This window comes from Phyllobates terribilis, unplaced genomic scaffold (assembly GCF_046119375.1).
Source record: "Phyllobates terribilis strain yellow unplaced genomic scaffold, ASM4611937v1 Scaffold_12__6_contigs__length_324123572, whole genome shotgun sequence".
Taxonomy (NCBI): Eukaryota; Metazoa; Chordata; class Amphibia; order Anura; family Dendrobatidae; genus Phyllobates; species Phyllobates terribilis.
In genome coordinates this window covers 50292944-50310023 of record NW_027362772.1, presented here as the reverse complement: position 1 = coordinate 50310023, position 17080 = coordinate 50292944, and the positions used below count along the sequence as shown (strand labels likewise).

At 42.7% G+C, this 17080-nt stretch overlaps 1 protein-coding gene across 1 annotated transcript in view; it reads left to right on the top strand.

The window, feature by feature from the left end:
* The first annotated feature begins 486 nt into the window (after positions 1-486).
* Positions 487-17080, top strand: part of LOC141171688 (interferon-inducible GTPase 1-like) — a 32685-nt gene continuing 16091 nt past the window's right edge. Inside the window, 1 exon segment of the mRNA XM_073655343.1 lies at positions 487-660. The gene's annotated coding sequence lies outside the window, so the exon portion shown is untranslated.

Genomic DNA, 17080 nt, shown 5'->3' with positions numbered 1-17080 from the left:
AAACTCTTCACAGGGGTTAAAGTGTAAAGACCAGGGCTCCCCCAGGACCTAATAGTCGGAGTACAGTGATGTGGACTTACACACTTAGCATGTGTGAGTCTTCAGCGAAGCCACTGGCCGGTGGAGCGATCTGGCAGGAATAGTCACTAGATCAGAAGTAGAATGGAAGAAAAGGGACAAAAACCTAAGGCAGAAGAATATTGAAGGTAAAAGGTCCAGGTGCTGGGGGCTCCCAAATAAAATGGGGAAAAAATCCTAATGGTGAATGAGAGATGATAAATTAAAATGAGGATAAAAAAATGTATTAAAACCACAACATGTTTCGGGTGTGAGCAGCCTTCCTCAGGTGGCTAGAAAGAAATTAATACAATTAATTTATAAGAAAATATTTGTCCATTTAACCACAAGCTACGCCTCTGGATCCGGGAAATAGCGTAGCTTTAGGTTGGTATATAGCCAAGTTTCTCCTTATAAAATGTCAAGTTACTTTCAATTATGTATTATTCTAGCTCAAACTGGTTATGGCTCTATGATAACCATTGGCTGCTCAGTAAACCAAGTCATTTTTCAAGCCAGAGGTGATAACGACAGTTTTTCTACTTTCCCAGATTCTTTGTTCCTCTGCACCCCCAATAGAGATCCCAAGGAACACCATTACAGGTGAGAGATATTTTCTTTTATTCTCACTGATATTTATAGTGTAGTGGGGGGATCAGAAGTGGGACACCCCTCTTGTTTGTGGTCGTGTTTTATGATAAGGAAAGGCAGAGAAGAAGCGTCTATGGAGGATAGATACATAGAAGTAGCTGCGATACCAACCCAACTTTAGTAAGTATAAATCACTTTACTGAGAGGGTGAACGCTCAGTGTCATAGGGGACAATGGGAAACTCTTCTACGAAACATGAGAAGCAATTGCAAGAGAAGAGGAGGTTTACATCAGCAAGTTGGAAAAGATTTAATATAATGCTGAAATATTTTAAGCCTGTCACTAAAAGTATGACTGAGACTACTACATTTATATTTTTTATGATCAAGTATGTTAGATGAGATCCTCTTACATATCATGATAATTTAAAGAAGAAAAGGGGGGAGAGAAAAACTTCGAAAAGCGTCCAATAGATGAAAAAAATTGTATATACTTTATTAGAAAAGAACATGAAACAAATGGATCACAAATACAAATATAAAAACAGAGATGGAGGGAAATACATGTAAGTATAAGGAAAAACGGCTACTAGGAATAAAAGACAATCTCATAGATATACTTATACAAAAAATTATATGGATAAATGCACATAGTGGGGTCAATAACAACAGGTCCCAAAGCTTTGGATAAAGATCACATGTATTCTGGACAAGTACATAGCCAAAGGGACTACCCCAACCAGAGGAAACAAAAATAAAGGTAAGTATAATTAGAGATCTATAACAGACTTAGTAGTGTAAACACTGAAAAAATATATCATACAATAGTAATATGGTAGTCATTGTAGAATGAGAAAACTGCAAGTGTGCCCACCCTGGTCAACAACCAATAACTCCCACAGGGGGAAGGAGAAGGGGGGAAAAAAAAAAAAAAATAGACAGCTATATGTGAATAATGTCATAAGGTCCAGTTGCAGCCATCATAGAAAGATTATCACGGATGTATAAACATATAACAGCTATCATGTAAAATTACATACTTGCAATAAGAGTGTAGCCGAAGCCTAGCACGAACACGCCACCCTCAACCCAACGCGCGTTTCGGCTGGGAATGCCTTCGTCAGGGACCCCCCTGTTCGTGCTAGGCTTCGGCTACACTCTTATTGCAAGTATGTAATTTTACATGATAGCTGTTATATGTTTATACATCCGTGATAATCTTTCTATGATGGCTGCAACTGGACCTTATGACATTATTCACATATAGCTGTCTATTTTTTTTTTTTTTTTCCCCCCTTCTCCTTCCCCCTGTGGGAGTTATTGGTTGTTGACCAGGGTGGGCACACTTGCAGTTTTCTCATTCTACAGTGACTACCATATTACTATTGTATGATATATTTTTTCAGTGTTTACACTACTAAGTCTGTTATAGATCTCTAATTATACTTACCTTTATTTTTGTTTCCTCTGGTTGGGGTAGTCCCTTTGGCTATGTACTTGTCCAGAATACATGTGATCTTTATCCAAAGCTTTGGGACCTGTTGTTATTGACCCCACTATGTGCATTTATCCATATAATTTTTTGTATAAGTATATCTATGAGATTGTCTTTTATTCCTAGTAGCCGTTTTTCCTTATACTTACATGTATTTCCCTCCATCTCTGTTTTTATATTTGTATTTGTGATCCATTTGTTTCATGTTCTTTTCTAATAAAGTATATACAATTTTTTTCATCTATTGGACGCTTTTCGAAGTTTTTCTCTCCCCCCTTTTCTTCTTTAAATGATACACTTCGGTAGTCCTCATGATTTTTAAGTCCTACTATGGGGTTTACTTTTGTTGCTTACTCTTACCCCTATATTTCAACTTTTTTGATTATATCATGATAATTGTTGTAAGGTCACTTGATTGACGTATAATGATAAGCCACATACCCAGAGTCTAATAGCTGAAAAGTGTTAGCTAAAAAATGTAGGGGAAATAAGGGAGCGCTATATTAGCGTAGTATTAGAAATTATTGGGACCAAAAAAAAGGTGAGAAGGGAATGTTGCTCACCTTGTGCGATTGTGCAAACAGGCGCAACTCTGGAAGAGTGAGCATCCCATGCTGATCCTTCGTGGTAGTTTGCTGCCAATGTGGTAAACTGTGGATGAGTCCTTAGGAAAGGGGTGATGGAAAAACAAAGAACCAAGATGTAGGTGCTTCCACTCAATATTTCCTGGTACAGGATGTTGTTGTAAAAAAATAAATTTTTGGAATGTGGAGTGTGAATCTCCAATGAAACTGGTACAGGATGTTGTTGTAAGAAAGATATTTTTGGAATGTGGAGTGTGAATCTCCAACGAAACTGGTAAAGGATGCTGTTGTAAGAAAGATATTTTTGGAATGTGGAGTGTGAATCTCCAATGTACAAGAAAATGTGAAGGAACAATAAAAATACGCTAAAAACCCAACACGTTTCGGCTATTCAGCCTTCATCAGGTGCAACCTGATGCATGTGATGAAGGCTGGATAGATGAAATGTGTTGTGTTTTTATTGTATTTTTATTGCTCCTTCCCAACTTCTTGTACGTTGGAGTTTCACACTGCACATTCCAAAAATAATTTTTGTTTTTAACAGCAACATCCTGTACCAGTTTGGAATCTTGGAAACATCAAGTGGAAGCGCCTATATCTTGGTTCATGGTTTTTCCAAACATTGGCTAATAGAAGGTTCATTTGATGCTAATTTATTATCAACCTAGAATTATGTGATATGTAAGTAAAAGATTGTAAGAAGCTGAATGTGGAGCTGCATGGGAAAAGATGGCAAAGAATCAAGAGGCAGATCCCTTTCTATATAATATGTGACCAGAAAACCTTGGCTGCAGAGGCGGAGAACGAGGATCATGAAACTGAATTCTGCTCTTCCTACCATTCGGCTGCAGAACTGTTGTGAGCACAATGTGAGGGACGGTTTCCTCTCTCTGTCCTCTCTGTCCTGAACCCATAGCTCCAACGTTCATTGCACTTTCACCACAGAAGACAGTTAAAACTGAAACGTGGAATATAACTTTGACTTCACTCCTTGGTTTGAAATTTAAGTAAAATATCCAGAAGAAAGCAAGTTTGCAAATCTCAAGGAGCATGTGGAAAAGGTGATCTGTAGTTCTGAATGATCAGGTATGATAACTAGAAGAAAAGCTTAAAAACTTGGTTATTTGGAAGTAGGCAAGATGTTAGTCCAGGTAGAAGGTCCAGTTTTGGGGAGGTAGAGAAGCATAAAGGGAACCTGGAATGTGGATTTTGCCCCTAAAACCAATGGCAAAGTATGCACTGTTGCGTTCATGCTGATTAAATCCATACCTTCATTATACAAATCTCTTTTGACATTTCTGAGAAATCCTGGTTTCAAAATCATATATATGCAAATGAGTACTTCAGGTAGATAAATTACACTTGCAGCTCTCCTGTCTACCCTCCCCGTTCCCCGCCCACCATCTGACTTGTTCTTGACTGACAGGTCATTCTTGTTGCGGTGACTTGTCTCCCCTGCCATGTCAGTCAGAGACAGAAGATGGACAGGGTATATAGAGCGCAATCAGGAGAGCTGCAAGTGCAATATCCTACCCCAAAGCACTTGCAGCTCATTTCTATGTTATTTGAACCCTGTATTTCCCACAAACTACAAAACTGGTTTTCACAATTAGGCTGAGTTCACACGATGCGTATTTCATGCGTTTCCGCGGCGTTTTTGCAGTTGCGTAAACGCCGCGGAAACGCATGAAAAACGCATGGTAGAAGGGAAGCAATGTTCCCCAATTGAAATCCGCATGTGCTGTGCCCATGATGCGGATTTTTCCGCAGCGTAAACGCTGCGCTCAAAAATCCGCAGCATGTCATTTAATTTTGCGGAAACGCGGCGTTTTCGCCGCCATTGACTTGCATTAGAATGCGCCAATTCCGCAAGACTGCATCTGTACTTGCGTAATTGGTGCGTTCTAATGTGCGGATGGTACCCGGGTGTGGAGGAGAGGAGAGTCTCATCCACACCCAGGTACCATTAAAAAAGCTGTAAAAACAAGAATAAAATAAAAAATATATATATACTTACCATCTGTCGGCCCGCGCACCGCTCCTGCTTTGTTCCCGGCACTTGCAGTGAGTTGTAGGACCTGCGGTGACGTCAGGGTCATGTGACGGGTCACGTGACGCTGACGTCGGCAGGTCTTTCAATTCAAAGTTGCCGGGAGAACGGAGTGTAAGCAGGACAGCGCGGGCCATCGGAGGTAAGTATATACACTCTCTCGGGTCACACTATATAAATCCATGCTGTTTGCATGGATTTACATAGTGTGACCTAGTTGTCAAGCACTTTCCAGGTGATGCTAAAATCGCCTGGAAAGCGCTTGTCAATCTGCATGCGGAAACGCATGTGGATCCGCATGTATTCTGCAGGAAAAACGCATGCACAATCTGCATGCGTTTTTTCTGCCTGGGAGATGCAGAAATGATGCAGAAATTTTCTGCTTCATTTCTGCATTGTGTGCACATACCCTTAAGGTATGGATTTAATCAGTATGAAAGAACTTATATATGTGCCATTAGTTTGAGGTGTAAAATCCTTACGTCACTTTCTCTTTAAGCAAATGCTCCAGGAAACTTAGGGAGCAGAAGCACACATGGTGAGCTGCTACTGTGAAAGCAGTCAGGTGATCCAGCCTTCTCGCCACTAAGAGAGATTACTCTCCCTGGAGACATACATGGGCTGGTGGATGTACAGACCAAGGTAGTGGTTTATGTCTCCTGACAGCTCTCAGAAATAAGGGCTGTGAGTTCAGACTTTTCTGAGCTCCAGAGTTGCCAACAAAAGTCTATTCAAAAGAAAGAATGACTCCAGAAAACTCAGAAAAGGAAATTATGAAGAAGTGACATTTGATTGAAAGGGTTATGCTGAAGAACTATGTGGATGACTAGAAACAGCTGGCAAGGAAGGACTTAAAGAAATAGGGGTTAAGGAGGTGGATAATATTGCACAGCTTCTGGATACCCACAGTTGCAGTAGAAACTTCACAGAGAAGATTACATGGGATAACAAGCTTTTACTTCTCAGAACATGAGGTAAAGGAAAAAATGCAGTCAAACAGTACTGCACAAGGAAGTAAGTGCAAAACAGAAAGTACAAGAGAGACTTTTTTCTTTTTACAATATAGTAAACAAGGAAACTTTTCACAACATCGCCATCTACTGTCAGATCAGCATAAAGTCCTCCTTCACACAAACAAAGAAGTCCACAACTGTTGAATATACCAACAGATAAAAGGTCAGGGCAGGAAACAGAAAGTGAAAGATGTTGTTGTATTGATGAGTGCACTTAGAGACTGAGTGAAGAAAAGTTTTGTAAACAGTAACAACTTATATAAATTATTGGACTTAACAGGAAACAGTCATCATTAATGATGAGTGAGCACTAAAATGCTCGGGTGCTCGATGTTCGAGTCGAGCACATTGGAATACTCGGGTGCTCGACCCAAGCAACGAGCCCAATGTAAGTCTATCGGAAACTCGAGCAGTTTTCAGGCAGCTCCCCCCGGCGGTCTGCAGAGGGACTAGAAATTTCCCAAATCGATGGGAACAGTGCTCAAATGACATGGGGACAGCATGGGGAAGACCCTTGGAAGCATTTCTGACTCCCAGGTCACTGCTGTCAACAACGTTGTCAGAGGTATTACGCCACTTTTACGGACTCACAATAAAACATACCAAAACGAAACCAAAATGGATTTTCCTGGGAAATTTGTTGAGGAACATCCTTTCCAGGGTAAAGACTAGTATATAAAGCAAAATAGATAACCAAAACACAAAAATGCTCTTCCACACCTTGGGCTATGTTCACATGTAGCATTTTTGATGTGTTTATTCACTTTGGCATTGCTTTCAACCGTGACAAATGTATTCACCAGGAAATGTAATTTTAACATTTTACAACCTTATCTGGCCATGTGGTGTGTGAGATATCATCAGACACATTGTGTTTCATTTATGAAGGAGGGACTCTGAAAGTCACAAAGCCTATTTTTAAAGGGCCATCAGGCGGCCTTTACTATTCTTAAAGGGCCAGCAGTCGGCCCTCACTATTCTTAGAGAGCCATCAGCCGGCTATGTTTTATTGTTCCCATTTCTAAAGAGTGGGTCTCCTATACTGTTATTGCATATGCAGTGAGTGCCAGGGCTGCCCAAAATTTGGAAGCACCCCAATACCCCTTTGAAGAGACTTAGAGGAGGGCCTCCTGAAAACAATGTTCCCATAATTGTGTTTGCCTGTGCAGTGAATGCAAGGGTTGTCAAAAATTTGGAGGCACTCCAATGCTCCTTGGAAGAGACGTGGAGGTCAGAGGGCCTCATGAAAACAATGTTACCATTATTAGGAAGTGGGTCTCCCATTGTGTTTGCCTATGCAGTGAATGTAAGGGTTGCCAAAAATTCGGAGGCACTCCAATGCCCCTTGGAAGAGACGTGGAGGAGGGCCTCATAAAAAAATGTTCCCATTAGAAAGGAGTGGGCCTCCTATACTTGTAATGCCCATGCACTAAGTGTATGGGCTGACAAACATTTACCCCTGGGGTGTATACATGAACATACTGTATAAGAAAGATTTTTACGGGCATCATAAAGACCCTTTAAAAAAATTATGTGGGTGTTGCATCACGGACCATGGTCACCCTGGTGATATGGTGGTGGAGGATGATGAGAAGGAGGAGGACAAGAGTAAATAGCCAAAATCAGGAAGCGTATACCCATGTCTGGGTGTGAAAAGGTGCATGGGAATACACCTCCCAAAAAAAGACACTGGATTTGAGTTTATGTTATGCTGCTATCATTCGGTGGTGTAGAGAAGTTTGGCCCAATCCAGCCCTTGTTAATTTTTATAAGAGTCAGCCTGTAAGCATTTTCAGTTGACAGGCGGATGCGCTTATCAGTTATAATTCCACCAGCGGCACTAAAAATCCGCCCTGATAAAACGCTGGCGGCAGAGCAGGCCAGGACCTCCAAGGCATAGAGAGCCAGTTCATTCCACGTATCCAGCTTGGATACCCAATAATTATAAGGCACAGAGGAATCACGGAGGATGTTGGTACGGTCGGCAAGGTACTCCCTCAGCATCTTTCCAAACTTTGCACTCCTTGTGATAGTACCCCGCGCCTCAGGGCCTGTGCGATGGGAGGGGCTGAGAAAACTCTCCCAGAACTTTGACAGTGTTCCCCTGCCTCTGCTGGACTAACAGGCAAAGCTTCCGTGTCCTCACTAAGAGGATGACTGACCATGCTCTCCTCCTCTTCCTCCTCCTCTCTGTCCTCTGGCCATCCACGCTGAACAGACGGTATGACAGCTGTGCAGGTATGTGCAGGTAGTACCGTCTATAGCGCATGAAACTAGCTCCTGTCCTTCCTCCTACTCGTCCTCTTCCTCATTGTCACCCAATCCACATTGGGATGAGATGAGGCTTGGCTGTGTGTAATCACCCTGTATGGTTCCTTACTCCATCTCATCATGCTCTGCCTGCAATGCATCCTTTTTGATTGTGACCAGAGAGCATTTCAGAAGACAGAGAAGCGGGATGGTGATGCTAATTATGGCGTCATCGCCGCTCACATTTTGGGTGGAGTCCTCAAAGTTTTGGAGGATGGTACATATGTCTGACATCCAGGTCCACTTCTGAGGTTTTATGTGTGGAGTCTGAACTGAATACCGACGGCCTTGTTGATGTTGGTACACAACAACTGCCCTCTTCTGCTCACAAATCCTTCCCAACATCTGCACCGTAGAGTTCCAATACATGAAGACATCACACACCAGTTTGTGAGCTGGAAGTTGTAAATGCTGCTGAAACACGGCAAGGGCGGCGGAAGCTGTAGGTGACTTTCTAAAATGGGCACACAGGTGGCGTACTTTAACAAGCAAATACGGTAGGATTTGAGAAACCACTGAACCACGAGGTTAAGCACATGGGCAAGGCATGGTACGTGTGTGAGCTCGCCTCGCCTCAGAGCCGCCACCAGGTTCCGGCCATTGTCACACACGACCATGCTTGGCTGTTGAGCGGTTTGAGCCACAGATCTGCTTGCTCTTTCAGTGCTGTCCACAACTCTTCAGCATTGTGCAGTTTGTCACCTAAGCATACAGTGGTGGCCAAAAGTATTGGCACCCCTGCAATTCTGTCAGATAATACTCAGTTTCTTCCTGAAAATGATTGCAATCACAAATTCCTTGGTATCATTATCTTCATTTAATTTGCTTGCAAGGAAAAACACAAAAGAGAATGAAGCAAAAATCAAATCATTGATCATTTCACCCAAAACTCCAAAAATGGGCCAGACAAAAGTATTGGCACCCTCAGCCTAATACTTGGTTGCACAACCTTTAGCCGAAATAACTGCGAACAACCGCTTCCGGTAACCATCAGTGAGTTTCTTACAATGCTCTGCGGGAATTGTAGACCATTCTTCTTTGGCAAACTGCTCCAGGTCCCTGATATTTGAAGGGTGCCTTCTCCAAACTGCCATTTTGAGATCTCTCCACAGGTGTTCTATGGCGTTCAGGTCTGGACTCATTGCTGGCCACCTTAGAAGTCTCCAGTGCTTTCTCTCAAACCATTTTATAGTGCTTTTGGAAGTGTGTTTTGGGTCATTGTCCTGCTGGAAGACCCATGACCTCTGAGAGAGACCCAGCTTTCTCACACTGGGCCCTACATTATGCTGCAAAATTTGTTGGTAGTCTTCAGACTTCATAATGCCATGCACACGGTCACGCAGTCCAGTGCCAGAGGCAGCAAAGCAACCCCAAAACATCAGGGAACCTCCGCCATGTTTGACTGTAGGGAACGTGTTCTTTTCTTTCAATGCCTCCTTTTTTTTCCTGTACACTCTATGTTGATGCTTTTTGCCAAAAAGCTCTACTTTTGTCTCATCTGACCAAAGAACATTCTTCCAAAACGTTTTAGGCTTTCTCAGGTAAGTTTTGGCAAACTCCAGCCTGGCTTTTTTATGTCTCGGGGTAAGAAGTGGGGTCTTCCTGGGTATCCTACTATACAGTCCCTTTTCATTCAGACGCCGACGGATATTACGGGTTGACACTGTTGTACCCTCGGACTGCAGGGCAGCTTGAACTTGTTTGGATGTTAGTCGAGGTTCTTTATCCACCATCCGCACAATCTTGCGTTGAAATCTCTCGTCAATTTTTATTTTCCGTCCACATCTAGGGAGGTTAGCCACAGTGCCATGGGCTTTAAACTTCTTGATGACACTGCGCACGGAAGACACAGGAACATTCAGGCCTTTGGAGATGGACTTGTAGCCTTGAGATTGCTCATGCTTCCTCACAATTTGGTTTCTTAAGTCCTCAGACAGTTCTTTGGTCTTCTTTCTTTTCTCCATGCTTAATGTGGTGCACACAAGGACACAGGACAGAGGTTGAGTCAACTTTAATCCATGTTAACTGGCTGCAAGTGTGATTTAGTTATTGCCAACACCTGTTAGGTGCCACAGGTAAGTTACAGGTGCTGTTAATTACACGAATTAGAGAAGCATCACATGATTTTTCAAACAGTGCCAATACTTTGTCCACCCCCTTTTTTAGGCTTGGTGTGGAATTGTATCCAATTTGGCTTTAGGACAATTCTTTTTGTGTTTTTTCATTGAAGACAAATTACATGACGATAATAATAACAAAGAATTTGTGATTGCAATCATTTTCAGGAAGAAACTGAGTATTATCTGACAGAATTGTAGGGGTGCCAATACTTTTGGCCACCACTGTATTAGCTTCAGCACAGCCTGTTGCCACTTGGCCGAGGCAGTGCTGCAGCGCTTCCAGCTTGTGACTGATGTGGTCATTTCAGAGATGGAGGTTGAAAAGGAGGAGGAGACTGAGGAGGATGAGATGCACGAGCTGTAGACCGGGGGGGCAACCTTGATTGACCTAGGGCGAGCAATTCTTGGTGTACCATCCCTGCCCACAAGCACTTGTCCACGTGTCCGTGGTTAGGTGGACTTTCCCAGTAACTGCGTTGTTGAGGGCACGGCTAATGTTTTTGAACACGTGCTTGTGTAATGCGGGGATGGCACACCGGGAAAAATAGTGGCGGCTGGGGACCGAGTACCAAGGGACGGCTGCCACCATCAGGTTGCGGAATGCTTCCGTCTCCATGAGCCTAAAAGGCAACATTTCAAGCGCAAGCAGTCGTGAAATGTGAGTATTTAGTAGTGTGGCCTGTGGGGCGTTGGCTGCATATTTGCGCTTGCGTTCCAAGGACTGGGGTATGGACAACTGAACGCTGCGCTGGGACAAGGACATGGACGTGCTTCCCGATGCTGCTACTTGAGAGTATGCAACGACAGGTGCAGGGCAGGAGGCATCTTCGCATGCACAATGGACAGGGGATTGGCTTGCATGCACAACAGCGGAAGAAGCAATGGTGCCACCCGCAGACACTGTTCCTGGACCCTGGGGTTCGGCCCACAAAGTCGGGTGCTTTGCTGCCATGTGCCTGATCATGCTGGTCGTTTTGCCACCCCTGCTAATGTTGGCCTGGCAGGTGGTGCAAATGGCCTTTTGGGGTTACTGGCAGAGTCTTTAAAAAACAACCAGACTCGGGAAGACCAAACAGTTGTACTGGCAACTTCCTTCGTGTTGGTGTTACGGGGAATGGTTACCTGCCTTCTGTCTGCGGCCACCACACTGCTTCTTCCTGCCTGTTGGGGTGCTCTGCCTCCCTCCCCCTGTGTGCTGCTATCCTCACTCTGCATGTCCTCCTGCCAGGTTCGGTCAGTTATTATATCATCCACCACCTCGTTTTCCACTTCCGCACCCTGGTCCTCCTCCTGGCTTTCTGGCAATTGTGTCTCATCATTGCCTTCGTGTGACTGTGGCTGCTCAAATATTTGGGCATTGCTACATGCGATCTCCTCTTGCCCCGCTTCAAGTGGAGCGGGCGAGAGGCCTGAATCTATAAATGGAAAAGTCAACAGCTCTTCAGAGTGTCCAAGTGTGGGATCAGTGTTCTCCGGGCACTCGGCATGGTGGGAGGAAGAAGGAGGATCAGGGTGAGGAATATGTGGTCCAGACTCACGGCTACTGAGACTTGACCATGTGGAAGACAGGGTGGTGGTGGTGGCTAAGTGACTGGAAGCATTATCCGCTATCCAATCAACAACCTTTTGACACTGCTCTGGGTTCAATAAGTGGTGTGCTGCGGTCCCCTAGGAATTGGGACAGGAAGGTCAGGCGAGAAGATGTGGGTGTTTGTTGTGGCCTCTGCCCTTAAATGAGTTAAATAATAGAGTGAGAGCCCTACAATATGAATAAATGACAAACATATTGTTCACAAGAGGGACCTCAAAAATCTCTAGAAGAGAGCACTTCAAAATGTATGTTACAGGGCTCTTCCAAAACTCAGCTTTCCTGCCTACTGCAGGCCCCCTGAACATTTGAATTTAGGGCCGCAGTATCACATGGTGGTGGAGGAGGAGGAGAGTCAAGCCCAACGCTACAATGGGCACATTGTAAACTGCTACTGAATATGTCTTCCACGATCTGTGTGTCAATGATAGAGGGACCGCCCAAATGTCTAAGTAACAGCTGTCCCTCCGAAATGCATATTGCAGAGCCACCTGAGGCCTCTCAGGTCAAAGATCAACATGCCTACTGGTGCGTTCTAGCTGTACTTGTAAAGTGCTAGGGAATAGCGAACTAAAAATTATGTGTGACAGAGGGACCTACAAAATGTATAAGTCAGGGCCCTCCCAATTATAAAAGGCGGAAAAAAGCCACAATAGTATGTGTGAACAAAGGCTAAAAGGGATATTTTTTTGGTTTCTCTGGTTTATTCAGCCTTATATACAAGTGATTATGCAGGAAAAACTGTTTCTTAACCTTTCTGGCCTGTTAAATGCAATTTAGGTTAGGTTTGGTAGTTGTTCTTGTGTGTCTGTATAATTGGCATAATACTGCGACAAACTTATTCCCAGAAACCATATGTGAGTCAGAAATGCATGCAGGCACATTCTCCAGGCTCTTCCCATTCTATTTCATCACTTTTCCATCCATTTCAGCCTTTTCCTCAGGCCCCCATACCCCTTTGTAGGGTCCAGCAGAAAATTATTCGCATTTCCCATTGACTTACATTGTACTTGCTATTCCGAACGAATATGCGATTATTACAAAGTACTCGTTACGATTATAGCGATTATGAATATTATGGTACTCGCTCATCACTAATAAACAAAAAGTTCTATCTTAGTCTCATCAGACCAGAGAATCTTATTTCTCGTAGTCTGGGAGTCCTTCATGTGTTTTTGAGCAAACTCAATGCGGGATTTCATATGTCTTGCACTGAGGAGAGGCTTCCGTCGGGCCACTCTGCCATAAAGGCCCGACTGGTGGAGGGCTTCAGTGATAGTTCACTTTGTGGAACTTTCTCCCACCTCCTTACTGCATCTCTGGAGCTCAGCCACAGTGATCTTGGGGTTCTTCTTTACCTCTCTCACCAAGGCTCTTCTCCCACGATTGCTCAGTTTGGCTGGACGGCCAGGTCTAGGAAGACTTCTGGTGGTCCCAAATTTCTTCCATTTAAGGATTATGGAGGCCACTGTGCTCTTAAGAACCTTTAGTAATGCAGAAATTCTTTTGTAACCTTGGCGAGATCTGTGCCTTGCCACAATTCTGTCTCTGAGCTCCTTGAGCAGTTCCTTTGAGCTCATGATTCTCATTTGGTCTGACATGCCCTGTGAGCTGTGAGGTCTTATATAGACAGGTGTGTGCCTTTCCAAATCAAGTCCTATCAGTTTAATTAAACACAGCTGGACTCCAATGAAGGAGTAGAACCATCTCAAGGAGGATCACAAGGAAATGGACAGCATGTGACTTAAATATGAGTGTCTGATCAAAGGGTCTGAATACTTATGACCGTGTGATATTTCAGTTTTTCTTTTTTAATAAATTTGCAAAAATTTCTACATTTCTGTTTTTTTTTCAGTCATGATGGGGTGCAGAGTGTACTTTAAGGAGAAAAAAATGAACTTTTTATAATTTACCAAATGGTTGCAATGAAACAAAGTGTGAAAAATTTAAAGGGGTCTGAATACTTTCAGTACCCACTTTAAAATTACCAATCTTAGTGATCTTAGTCTCTTCTTTTCTAAATCTCATTCTTACTGTATAATACTATAGGAAGCAGAGTTAAGGGCTGTAATATGCAATGGAAAGCTCTTTATGCTCCTTTAAAGTTCAACATTGGTACGGAAGGTTACTCACTGGCATTTCAGGGTGCGGTGGTGGTGGTTTTAAAAATGAGACTTATAGTTAAGAGTTAGGCAAAAGCAAGCCTTGGCTTTTTTTACCATCACTTAATTAAAGGTGTTGTCCATCTTTGGGGCCAATTTTTATTTTTAATTTAACCCCTTACTGACATTATCAGTAATAGTACGTCCCTGTGTCCTGGGCCTTATGGACCAGGTACGTACTATTAAGCACAATGTGATCGCGCCAGCCTGATTCTCACAGCTGACACCCGGTACTATGTGCCAGGAGTGGTCCCACATCGCTCCCGGCACATTAACCCCCGAAATGCTGTGATTGAAGTCGATTGCAGCATTCCGGGAGCAAGGGGAGGTAAGGGCGTCCCTCTTACCTTGTTTCCGGGGTCCCACACTGTGTCTGCTGGGTCCTGGTCATCGCCATGGTGACTCGATATACATATATATATATAAATAATAATATATAATAATTTATTATAATATAATATATATATATATATTATATATATATATAAATTATATATATTATAAATTATATATTATATAATATATATTATAATTATAAATTACATATTTATATATATATCTCTATATATATCTCTCTATATAAATATATATAAATAATAATTACTGTACCCACAAATAAATATTATTATGAAAAAAACAAAACAATAAAAAGTACACATATTTGGTATCACCACGTCTGGAACGGCCTGACTTATAAAACTGTCCCACTAGTTAACCCCTTTAGTGAACATTGTAAAAAAAAATAAATTAAAAACGAAGCAAAGAACAATGCTTTATCACCATACCGCCAAACAAAAAATGGAATAAAACGCGATCAAAAAGACGAATATAAATAAAAATGGTACCGCTGAAAACGTCATCTCGTCCCGCAAAAAACAAGTCCCATACAGCACCATCAGCCGAAAAGTAAAAAAGTTATAGCTCTCAGAATAAAGCGATACAAAAAAATCCCTTTTTCTATAAAATAGTTTTTATTGTGTAAAAGCACCAAAACATAAAAAACAAAATAAATGTAGTATCGCTGTAAACGTACTGACCCGAAGAATAAAGTTGCCTTATCAATTTTACCACACATGTAACGGCATAAAAAAAAATAAAAAAAATTCCTGAATTGTTGGTTTTTGTTTATTCTGCCTCCCAAAAATCGGAATAGAAAGTGATCAAAAAATGTAATTTGCCTGAAAATGGTACCAATAAAAACATCAACTCGTCCCGCAAAAAACAAACCCTCACATAACCCTGTTGGCCGAAATATGGAAACATGATTGCACAAACTAGTCTTTGCAAAAAAAGCGTCTTTTAATGTGTGTCAGCGGTCAAACATAAAAACTCGATATGAATCTGGTATCGCTGTAGTCGCACCGACCCGAAGAATAAAGTCGTCTAATCACTTAGTCACACGAGAAACGGCATAAAAAATAAGCTCCAGGGTTAGGGTTGTGCTAGGGTTAGGGTTTTTTTATGGTTAGGTTTGTGCTAGGATTAGGGTTGTGCTAGAGTTAGTGTTGCGCTAGGGTTGTGTTGGAGTTGGGACTTTTTTAAAAGTAAAGAAAAAAAATTATGACGATATAGCGACTAGTGTTGGGCGCAAGTGCTCTCTACTTGAGTTTGCATTGGGCGCTCGGGTATGCACAGAGTATTGTGGGTGCTCGAGTGACATGCTCGATTCTCTGCCCCATATATTTCGTGGCTGTTATACAGCCAAAAAAAACTTGTGGGGATTGCCTGCCATGCACGAGCGATCACCGCATGTTTTTTTGGGTGTCTAACAACCGTGAAACATGCAGGGTGGGGACTCGAGCATGTCACTCGAGCACCTGCAATACATGGTGCATTCCTGAGTACCTGATGCAAACTCAAGTAGCGAGCACTTGAGCTCAAGACTAATGACAACTTATTCAATATGATGATCTAATGTTATCAAATTCTGTGTCGTACCTCTGGGTTCAAAATGTTCACTATACCCCTTGATAAAATCCTGGGTCTAGTTTCCAAAATGGGGTCACTTGTGGGGGGTTTCCACTATTTTGGTGCATCAGGGGCTCCACAAATGCGACATGGCCTCCACCCTCGATTCCAGACAATTTTGAGTTCAAAGAGTCACACAGTGCTCCTTCCCTTCCCTTCTGAATCCTGTCGTGTGCCCAAACCATATGGGGTATCAGCGTACTCAGGAGAAATTTCACAACTTTTTCGCATCCATTTTCTCCTCTTACCATTGTGAAAATAAAAAATTTGGGGCTAAAAGATCATTTTTTGTTTTTCTTATTTTCATGACTCTACGTTATAAACTTCTGTGAAGCACCTGGGAGTTCAAGGTGCTCACCACACATCTACAGAAGTTCTTTGAGGGGTCTAGTTTACAAAATGGGTTCACTTGTGGGGGGTTTCCACTGTTTAGGCACATCAGGGGCTCTCCAAACGCAACATGGCATCCACTAATTATTCAAGCAAATTTTACATTCAAAAAGTCAAATGGCGCTCCTTCCCTTCCAAACCCTGCCGTGCGTCCAAACAGTGGTTTTTCCCCATAACTGTGGTATCGGCTTACTCAGGAGAAATTGCACAACCAATTGCATGGTGCAATTTCTCATTACCCTTATGAAAATGCAAAATTGGGGGCTGAAAAACATTTTTGTGGGAAAAATGTGAACATTTTATTTTTACGCCTCAATGTTATAAACTTCTGTGAAGCACCAGGGGGTTCAAGGTGCTCACCACTAGAGATGAGCGGTGTTCGACTAGAACTGTTCGCCAATCTCAAATTCGAGCTGTTTTGGGCGGTGTTCGAGTTGTTCCACGAACCCGAACGATTTGCAAAAAATTCGGCTGTTCGAGGTTATGTTCGATAACTGTTCGTGCACCAAAAGCGTGTCCTGCATGTCTGGCGCTATTTAGAGCACCAATCATGCAGGGATTGTCTGCCACTCACTGTAATGCCACAGCCATGGTGGTTGTGGCATTACAGTGGTTGCCCAAATCGATGGGAACAGTGCCAACAGTGAAACATGAAAAGCCGGCAATTCAGCAGCGGCATACACCTGTACCCGACAATTTAGAACAGAAAGAATAGAGCTTCACACATAGATTAGATAGATATAAACATGTCAG